Source organism: Marmota marmota, unplaced genomic scaffold, assembly GCF_001458135.2.
Source record: "Marmota marmota marmota unplaced genomic scaffold, marMar, whole genome shotgun sequence".
Lineage (NCBI taxonomy): Eukaryota > Metazoa > Chordata > Mammalia > Rodentia > Sciuridae > Marmota > Marmota marmota.
The window spans coordinates 17,804,807-17,815,903 of record NW_026000101.1 but is presented as its reverse complement, the minus strand read 5'-3'; the positions used below and the strand labels follow the sequence as shown (position 1 = coordinate 17,815,903).

Sequence of the window (11,097 nt, the reverse complement as noted above, 5' to 3'; positions counted from 1 at the left end):
TTTCATTCATCAAAAACACCATTAAGCCAGGCACGGTGGCACACATCTGTAATCCCAGTGGCTTGGGAGGCTGAGGCAGAAGGATCACAAGTTCAAAGCCAGCCTCAGTAACTTGGCAAGGCGCTAAGCAATTCAGTGAGACCCTGTCTCTAAATAAAATACAAAATGTGGCTCAGTAGTTAAATGCTCCTGAGTTCATCCCCGGTACCAAAAACAAAACAAAAAACACCATTAAGAGGGGGTAATGGCAAGCCACAAAAGAGGAAAATAAATAGGCAAAGTACGTAGCCAATAAAGAGATTATATGCAGAATATGTGGTTCTACAAATTAATGAGGAAAAAAAAAACAACAGACAACCAAATAGATAAATGCTCAAGGGACAGGAAAAGTTATTTCACAGAAAAAAGATAAAGAGCCTCTAAATAAATGAATAAGTATTCTCAACCTTATTAGAAATCACAGAAACACAAAGAATTGAAACCACAATAAGATACTACCATAAGCCTACTAGAAAAGATAAAATTTAAAATTGACAGTGCTGCAATGAGAAGAAACTTCGGCAACTTGTCTAGTCCCTGCTGTCTGTCTCAGTACTGGGGAGTTAGAGCCACATGCTGGGTCACACTGAGGTGCCTGTTTACAGAGTAGCTTTTAGCATGGATTTAGTCAGTACCTGTCCTACTTGCAGACAGAGGTGCCCATGCGGACAAGAAGGCGGGATCAGACTTCCTAAACAAGGGCACTCTCACATGATGCACAGCTAGGCCTGCTATTTTTAATGATGTGGGTATGGATCCTCACATCTGCCCACCTGCCTCACAGCTTGAACAGCAAACCAGGGAGGGGAAGAACATGAAGAGCCTCTGGGGACTCTGGAGGAACACTCAGCTGTGAAGGATTCTTATTCGTTTGTTTCTAGGAAAATTGCTTAATCCAGATCCTGCTTCCATTATAATGCTGTAGTGCCACAGTTATCGTCATCAAATTTCTTCAGGAAACTGTTTATGGCTACCGATTCTTACATGTTATGGGTCCTACATCCTTGGAAAGAAAAATCCTGACAGACATGCCACCGATGTTTGCCACGAGCCTTACCAATGAATAGCTAGGATGTTCCAAGGTGCTGGGGACAGAGATGCATCACCACTTTTATACCTGAGCATCGTTATTAATGAGCAAGAACCAAAATTACCGGGCAGTTTGACTGGAAACCCCAGAGCAGTGTCAGACAGCAAGAAGGCCATAGCTCAGAAGCCGGTTAATACACCGTGCACCAGTGCAGCGTCGTCGCTAGAGGGCAGCAGGGGCCCATCCAATACTCAGTCCCGCGCAGTCTCAGCAGCCACGGGGACTTAATAAGGTCTTCTGCTCCAGTGGCTCTCAATCCTGGTTTTTCGTCAGAATTACTGGGAGGCTTGTTAAAAATAGGGCTGACTACATTATTTGCATGGCATAGTATCAGATGAAAATGTAGGTCCTTTGTTCAAAAAATAGGGAAAGAATGCTGTTAAAGGTACTGAAATATAAAGCTTTCCCTTTTTTACTGTAGTTTCTCTCTTCTCCCCTCCCCTCCCCCAACTTGTTCTGGTGTCTTTTTTATTTGCTATTTAATGTCATAAATAAAGGAAAGTTAAAAGTTTAAAAATCTGCATAAATTTTAGGTCCATCGTGCATTGTCAGTTTTAAATGGACATATCAGAGCATTTAACTTTTATACAGAATCACCAACATTATACAGTTTATACTTTAGAGCTCATTTATGCATACTCACTTCATTGTTGCCAGAACGGTGAAAATGTTGAATCAAACTAAGTCAACAATTTTAATTTTACTTCTCCTCCCCCTCCCCTCTGTCTCCTTCTTTCTTTTCTTTTCTTTTTTTTTTTCCTTTGGTACTGGGGACTGAACCCAGAAGCATTCTACCACAGAGCTACATACCCAGATCTTTTTATTTTTTGGGATAGGCAGTCATTTAGTTGCTGAGACTGGCCTTGAACTTGTGATCCTCCTGCTTCAGCCTTCCTAGTTGTTGGGATTTCAGGCAGGTGCCACTTCACCCAGTATTATTTTATTTTACTTCTTGATTTCTGCACATCTACCAAAACCCTGTGGAAGTCAGTGGGTTCTTTTATCTTTTCTTCACTTTTCTTCACTTGTAGTCTTGCTGAACATCCATATGTTACAGTTTTATTAGAATTCTGTGTTCATGGACATTGTAAATGCTATATATGAACAATGCACAGAGGTTACATGAATCTACTCTGCCTGTGGGAAGACTCCATTATCCCACTGGACATCACTTACAAATGACAAGTTCAAGGTTAAAATTATACTCTACACAAAAATGTTTATTATATTTCTGAGATTATAGGTAACTTCAAACCCATTCAGGGATACCCTAGGAAACCCTTTTAACCTGGTTGAGAAATTTGAATCTGAATCCTGCCAAAAGTACAGACCACTGTTCAGAGATGGGTTTCCAGGGCTGGGGATGTAGCTCAGTGTTAGAGCACCTACTTAGCATGCACAAGTCCCTGGATTCAAGAAGCCAGTCCTTAGCAAAACCAGTTCTTCATGTTCTGAGAATTCACAGACAATGCTGCCTTATGCAACCCTCAGGTATACCCACATACTATGGCATTTGAGAATGGTTTTCTTAGAGTTAGATAAACCTGGATTTTAATCTTCATTTTATTACTTATTTTGTAATCCTGGAGAAGTTTTTCCTCTCTGAGTTTCAAGGGTTTTTTTGTTTTGTTATGTTTGAACCCAGGGGAGTTTAACTACTGAGCCACATCATCAGCCTTTTTTATTTCTTATTTTGAAATGGGGTCTCACTAAGTTGCTTAGGGCCTCACTGAGTTGCTGAGACTGACCTTGAACTTGTGATTCTCCTGCCTTAATGTTCCCTTGCTGGAATTACAGGAATAAGTCACCATGCCCTGCTCTTTTTTTTTTTTTAATCTATAAAATGAAGCTGGTAGTAGTACAAGATTCAGAGCATGTGTGTAGAATTAAATAGGATTTTGTAAATTAAGAGTTTATTACTATGCTAGGCACAAATCGGTGGCTATCATGGAAGAAAAAAATGACAAAATACATATCTTAGGACCACCTCTAGTAAAGGCCTCTTTTCACCTCTATGACTCTTTCACCTCAGTGTTTGCCTGGTTCCTTGTTGCCTTCACTTAGTAGGGGTTTGTGCCTAAGGGCATTGTTTAAAACAGCATAGATCTTTGTAATGACTAATTAAGATCAGGTTAGTAGCTCCATACTCAGTCACAAGCAAAATGGTAGATCAGCTGGAAGTTCAACAGAGAGAACCAGAGAAAGATACAGCTAAGAAGCTGAGATTAAAGCAAATCTCAAAGATTGACAACATCCTGCCCTTGCAAAGGAACCTGAAGATCAGATCATATTGTGGGGCCCTCATTCCTCAAATCATTATTTAAAAATAGAACAACAAGCTAGCAATTAATGGTGGCTTATAATGGGGTGGTATCAATAAAGTATCAATGCCAGTTTAGAAGCTCAGGGAGACAACGTGCCCTTCCAAGTCTGCTTTTTTCTCAGGAGTTGTACACTGGGAAAAAGACATGTCAATAAATCAATACAGCAAAGAGGTCCTACATTATTTGGATCAGATTATGGGGCACTTATGCCTCAGAGCATTGTCCAAAGAAATAGAACAATCAGCTAGCAATTAATGGTGGCTTACAAATGGGATGATATCAGTAGAATATAAGTCCCAGTTTAGAAGCTTAGGGAGACAGTGTGAATTTCCAACGTTATTTTTTTCTGAGGGGTTGTACACTGTAGGATAAAGACATATCAATGAATCCATCTTTAGTCAAGTCACTAAACAAATAAAAAAGAACTCAAGAACTCAAGGAAATAACAACAAACCCCAGATGGAGAGAAAATCAGTATTCAGAGATGTTGCAATGCATTATATAAAATATTCAGTTTTAAACAAAAGATTATAAGGCATGCAAAGAAACAGGGAAATATTACTCATAAGCAGGCAATAAAAACTGCCTGTGAAGGAGTGCATATGGAAATTGAAGATAAAGACTTCAAAGCAGCTATTATAAATATGTTAAAGGAACAAAAGTAAACCAGATCCAAAGAATTATGGGAAGACATGATGACAATGTCTCATCAAATAGAGAATACCAATAAGGAAATAGAAGTTATAAAATAAGAACTTTCAATTTTGGAAAGGAATAGAATTTCTAGAGTTTAATAACTGAAATAAAAAAATTTGCTAGAGGGGCTCAATATTAAATTTGAGCTGGCAGAACAATGAGTCCAATAGAGATTATTTGGTTTGAAGGAGAGAGAAAGAAAAGAATTGAATAACTGAGCAGAGCCTCAGGTAAATGTGGGGCACCTTTTATCACACATACAAGTAGTAGAAAGATAGGAAGGAAAGTAACAGAAAAAAAGTTCAAAGAAATAATAATTGAAAACTTCCAAAAACTGATGAAAAATATTATTATATACATCTGAGTTGTTCAATGAACTTTAAGTAGGATAAACCCTAAAAGATTCATGCAAACTATAGTTGAAATGTTGAAAGACAAAGAGAAAATTTTGAAAGTAAAAAGAAAAAACAATTCATCATATACCAGGGAACACCAAGAGGATTAACAGACAACTTCTTAGCACAAACAATAGAAGCCAGGAAGCAATGGGACAACATGTTCAAAATACAGTTGTTCCCCCTTATCTGTGTGGAATATGTCCAATATCTCCACTGAATGCCTGCAATCATGGATAGTACTAAATCCTGTATAACCATGTTTTTTCTGTATATTCATATCTATGATAAAGTTTCATTTATAAACTGGCACAGTAAAATATCAATGCTAGCTAATAATAAAACAGAACAATTATAAAAATATATTTTAATAAAAGTTATATGAATATGATCTTCTTCTTTTCCAAAATATATTCTTTACATAGTCCAATAAACTTATTCTATAAAAACAATACTTTTTTTTGTTTTTGATTTTCTTTTCTTTCTTTCTTTTTTTTTTTACAGTAAACTCTTCAACTACAAACCTTGAATACACAAAAAAATGTTCCAAGGACAAGTATAACAGGATTGATAAAACTCAAATTGACTAAATGTGTTTTCACAATATAAGCTGGCATAAAAATAAATAAAATTCTCTATTATCCCGATAGCAACAATAATGTACAAATAATAATGGTTTATGGGCAAATATTAACTATTCTAATTGAAGTTCCAAAAGAAAATAGTTCATTTTAAAATTCTCTACTTAAAAGTCAGTGCTTTGTCTGGTTTCCTGCAGGGCTGCTGCTGGTGAGTCCAGCCTTAAAATGTAAAGTATCCACCTTGCGTAATTAGCTCAAATTATGTTGGCATTGGGAAAAAAAAATAAATCATTGCCTTTTTTCTGAAGTAACACAAAAAGACTCACTAACTTCACATATAGAAACAATTTATTTCTATACGTGAAACATAATGACTTGAGTTTGGAGAAGTATAAGCTGTCAACTAGCTAGTTCTAATACAGAATAGATGTACAATATGGTTAAAACTTTACACAGGGCCTCATAACTGAAGGGCAATTTTAGTTTCATTTTTGATATACCAACATTATGTGTCTAGGAATTACTTCCTGGGTTCTGTTAAAAAGAAGAAATCCCATCCTTAAGCATTATGGAGTGGTCATCTAAAATAATGCTAATTAATATGTAACCAAGTGTTTGGTGGTGGGGGGTGTAAAGGCATAAAAATGATGAACATAACTGCCTTGGTAAAAGGATCCTAGACATGTGTAAGTCTGTGCAAAAATCTTGATAATTCTTAGTGGTTAAGGGCAACTTCATGCAACCAAATTACATGAGATTAAATCAATAACCTTTTAAAAAAGATTAAAATGTCTCTTTTCCCAACAAAACAAAGAGGAATGTGAATAATGTACATACAAACTGGGTTCTGTCAATGACAACAAGGACTATGTGTTGGTTCATATCAAATCCAAGAATACTAGACAACATTTAACCTTCTGGGGTTTCTCTTAATATGCAGCATTCATTAGGGTATTTAGGTCCCTTCACTGGTTTTCTGCAGATGTGAAGTGGTTCTTGTGTCATTGTCAGCATCTCCATCCTCAGAGCTGTCTTTGTTTTCTTCTTTGCAGTCTTTATCATCTGCATCTCCTGGAGATTTCCGGGATTGTTCAGAGGATTTCTTTGATGTATGTGAGTTTTTCCCTTTGGAGCCCCCTTTTTCATTTTTTCTTTTGCCTCTCTCATCTTCTTCTATTCTGTGGCCTTCTTCCTCACTGCTTGCATCTGCAGTGTTTCCACCTTCTCCCTCAGTTTCTGAGGAGCTCTGTGCGGAATTGCCAGGTGTCCAGTGAACCTGACACCTGGTTTATTTTCTGTGTCCCACAATCCTTCATCAAATCCTTTCCTTTTTTTGCTTGACTTCCCAAACTTGTCTTTCTATTCCTTCTGTGGAAAAAGGTCGTTGGGACCTAGAAACACAGTTTCATGAGTGCCAAAAAAGGAGATAGGATATACTTGTTTGCTGGAGGCTTCATCGCTCCCTCTGGGAGTTCATCACTCCGCACTGGCCAGTGCGGGTAGCCCTTCACCTTGGCAAAGACCAGGTTGCCTGCTTTGTATTCCCTGGTCCGCGGATGGGCCATCCCGACACTCCCCTCCCTGGTGGTCCTTAGTCGCCCACTCTGGCCAAGCTGTGCTGCGTTCCCGCGAGCCTCCCCCCGGGCTGGCCTCAAAATATCTTGTTATCATGTAATCACTCTTCTTCTTGTGATGATGTGAGGTGATACAATGCCCACATCATGGGGTGAAGTATTAAAAATAAAGGGATCCATGGGCCTGGTGGCACCACGTGTAATCCCAGCTAATTAGAAAGCTGAGGCAGGAGGATGGCAAGTACAAGTCTAGCTTCTGCAATTTAGTAAGACTCCATCTCAAGATAAAAATAAAAAAGGACTGTGTACGTAGTTCAGTGGCAGAGAACTTGTCTAGCATGAATGAACTTCCAAGTTTGATCCTAAGTATTATCAAAAAAATAAATGGATTAAATAATTTATCAAAATGCAGATTGTCACACTGAATTTATTTATTTATTTTTTAAAGAGGGGGGGGGAGAGAGAGAGGGAGAGAGAGAGAGAGAGAGAGAGAGAGAGAGAGAGAGAGAATTTTAATATTTATTTTTTAGTTTTCGGCGGACACAACATCTTTCTTTGTATGTGGTGCCGAGGATCGAACCTGGGCCGCACGCATGCCAGGCGAGCGCGCTACCGCTTTAGCCACATCCCCAGCCCGTCACACTGAATTTAAAAACAAAAAACGAGACCCAGCATTATGCTAAGGAGATATACAACAGACAAAGATGCAGTATGTTGAAAGTAAAAGGATAGAAGAGAAGCAATACAGACTACTCCAATCCTTAAGGGAGGGGTAAGGGTCTGATTGAGAGAAGCATTTATGGATTCATGGGAAACAGTTCTTCTTCCATACTTGGAAGAACTTCCCAACCATGTCATGCTTTGTACAAAACAAACTTGAGAATGCTGCAGACCCAACTTACTGTTTGATTGGGTAAGGCCTAAATAGTAGTGTAGGATTTGGGCTGGGGTGGAATGAGGGGTGGCTCTCTGCTCTAAATCTTCACCACTAAGCTAACTTGATTTATCCAAGCACTAGGAATCTGAAAACCAATGAAGAACAGCCTCAAGTATGTGCATTCCAACCCAGTAAACATCCAGGACCTTCCTCCTGATTTAGCTGCAAACTATGCTCCATCAGGTTGCATTTTGTTTTTGTTCAGTTTGAGACCTCTCCCCCCGCCCCCTCCTCCCGCCCCTGGCCTTCCTCCTGTCTCCAGAATTACCAAATGATCTCCATTTTCAGCTTGCTCTCAGCTTTAAAAACTTTGTCTAAACCCTCTGCAGATCTTCCTGCTACTTTTTGGCTTCTCCCAATTCAGTTGATGGAACTTAAATCCTATCAGTGATGCTTACCCGATGCTTCAACAAGGGCTACTGCTAGGCTTAGTCATAAGCACAAAATCAGATAAGCCACACTGCTCCATCTTATCTACAAAGACTTTATGAGAGCCTAACAGCTTTTTAGAATCCATCTTCCCTTCTCTGGGCTCTTAATATTGAGAACTGAAACCATTTATCCCGACACACGTTGCTGTCTACATTAGCATGACTTTAATATTTAGTTGTCTTTGTAACTTCATTATGGTTATTCCATGAGATTTTTGCTCAAGAAGATAAAGCTTTATTGTTCATTGCAGGACATAACTTTATCCTTCATTTTAGGAACTTCCCCAAACATCAGTGACTCTTCAACAGAAAGCATCAACATTCACATCTGTGGACTCTTTGAACTCTTACCCTCAAAATCATCCTTATCCTCTTTCCAGCAATCCTAATATTCTATCATAATCCTTACACTATCCTTGTTAGGTCCTTTCCCATTGCCCCAACCCCTGCACTTATGGACCTGCCTTAAACTAGAGTGCAGAATCTTTATAAATCAAATCTTGTCTTTTCTTCTCTGAGAAACTATCAGATTCTGTTGAGGTAGAATTCTCTCTTACAACTGTGAGCAATAAAGTCACTTTTGTCTTATTGACTAGTTGTTCTGGTGATGTTAAGAATTTAGATTTTGATAATCCTTTATCAATTCCCTCATGTTTTTCCTACTGATTCTAGGAAATGGAATGTAGCACAGGGAGGGTATTGGACATGATGAACCACTCTTATAGAGAATAACAAATAAAATGAATAGTACTATTTGGAATGCAACTTGAACTCAAGTTTAACTTCATAATTGATTTTGTGTGTGTGTGTGTGTGTGTGTGTGTGTGTGTGTGTGTGACTGGGTCTATGTTGCCCAGGCTGGCCTCAAACTTGAGATCCTCCCATCTCAGCCTCCTGAGTAGCTGGGATTACAGATATGCACTATCATGCCCTGTTTAATTGATGGATATCATTGCCATTCTTGTATGAGGCAATCTGTAATCTTCAAGCATCATTAAAACTTTTCTTTGAGACCAGTAATACTCTTCATCTACTCACTGAATTTTTTAGTCTATGTAATTTTAGCACAACCTTTGAGATAGTTCTTGAACACTGCCTCCAAGAAGCAGTAGCTAGTGGGTTTGACAACTATTTCCTCTGTGCTCAAGTCAGTGCCAAAGCAGCTTCTGTGGGTAGTTTCCTTGCATAGCTGGCAATCTCATTTTAATTTAAGATATTCTCTAAGGAAGAATGTCCATAAATATACTTGCTGCTACAGCTGGTGGAAGCATCTTGCCTTGTAATTAGGTTTTCTTATACAAGGAGTTATATGATTTTGTATGTGCACAAGTGAAAGTGCATATGACATACATGGGTAGGTGCAGGACCAACTTGTCAGTGATGTTCTCAATTAGGAGTTCATGCTTTAGAGAGAAGGATATAGTTGTAGGTGGACACAATACGTTTATTTTATTTATTTATATGTGGTGCTGAGGACTGAACCCAGGGTCTCACATGTGTTAGGCGAGCACTCTACTGCTGAGCCACAGTCCCAACCCCAATAGTTGCTTATTTTACCAGTTTAGAATTCAGGGTATATTTGGGGAGAATATTTTTTAAACTACTATGATCTTTTTGTCCAGTAAGGAGTTGCAGGAATAGAGGATATTCTAACAGGTTAGAACAAAGTTCAGCCTCTACTAGTACCTAAAAAGGTATAGTAGGTGTAGGGAGATACCAGGGTTACCACAATGTTCAAATTCATTGTCTGAAAGTTTCCATTTCTGACTTTTAATTTTCTTCATTCAGGACAGTGTCACATGCAGCTACTCCTTGAAATAAATTTATTTGATGACTCCTATAATCCTGCTTTTGTACTTTAGATTTTCACCTGAAAATCAGGACACTTCTTGGCAAAGAAAACAGATATGATGAGAATGAACTAAACTTTTTCAATTTTGATTATTAAGTAAATATATTTTCCTTTAAACATAGAATTTTCTTGGCAAATAAAAATTTGAAGATAGTGAAAGAATTAAGACCAATTTTATAGATGTATTGGATATTAGAACTATTTATGTTGATCAATTTATATAGAACTATTTATATAGATCAACTTTTTTGATGTGGTATTCTGTAAAAATCAGTGAAAATGGTTCAGTTGTTTCACAAATGTCTGGTTTTAATTTTATTTTTGAAATATGTTTTAACTTTTTTTAGAAATGTGAATACAACAAATTTAAAAATGTCCTTTAACTGTCATAGTTCATTTGTGTCACTATAATAAAATACTACTGTTACTATAATAGGATACCTGAGACTGGATGATTGACAAAGATTAGAGGTTTATTTTGCTTTTGACTCTGGAGGCTAGGAAGTCCAAGGGCATAAATGTGGCATCTGGCAAAGAAGTCATAACATGGTGGAAGGTGAAAGGCTAAGTAGGTGAGTGTTGAAGAGCTGAACACAGGGTGTTTAATAACACCCTTGCTTGATAACAACTCACTCTCATGGTTGCTAACCCAGTCCCTTAGTGAAAAAGACATTAATCCCTCTTAAAGTCTTCATGATCTTTTACAGGCCTCATTTCCCAATACCACTACAATGGCAATCACTTCAACATGAGTTTCTGAGGGGATAAACCATATCCGAACCAAAGCAACCACAAACCGAGTAATTTGTAAATAATATAAACTTATTTCTCACAGTTCTGAAGACTGGGATACCCGAGATCAGGATGCTGGCAGGTTTGAGGACTGTTCTTTCTGCTTTCAAAATGGTACCTAGTTTTTCTGTCTGTGGCAGGGACAAATGCTATGTGCTTACACGGGGGACGGCAGAGGACAGAAAGGGAGACACTCTCTCTGAAACCTCTTTTATAAGGGTGTTAACTCATTTGTGAAGGTGGAGCCCTCTTCATACCTCCACAACAGGGATTAATTTTCAATACATAATTTCTCAATGCTTTGAGATTATCAAAGCATTAATTTGTGTTAAAATTGTGATAGAGTTTTTCCTCTGTTTCTGCATAACTGAAGAATATCCTAGGAA

General features: G+C 38.0%; 1 pseudogene; it reads right to left on the bottom strand.

The window, feature by feature from the left end:
* Positions 1-2,874: 2,874 nt before the first annotated feature.
* Positions 2,875-7,139, bottom strand: LOC107147908 (annotated as a pseudogene).
* Between the last annotated feature and the right edge of the window lie 3,958 nt (positions 7,140-11,097).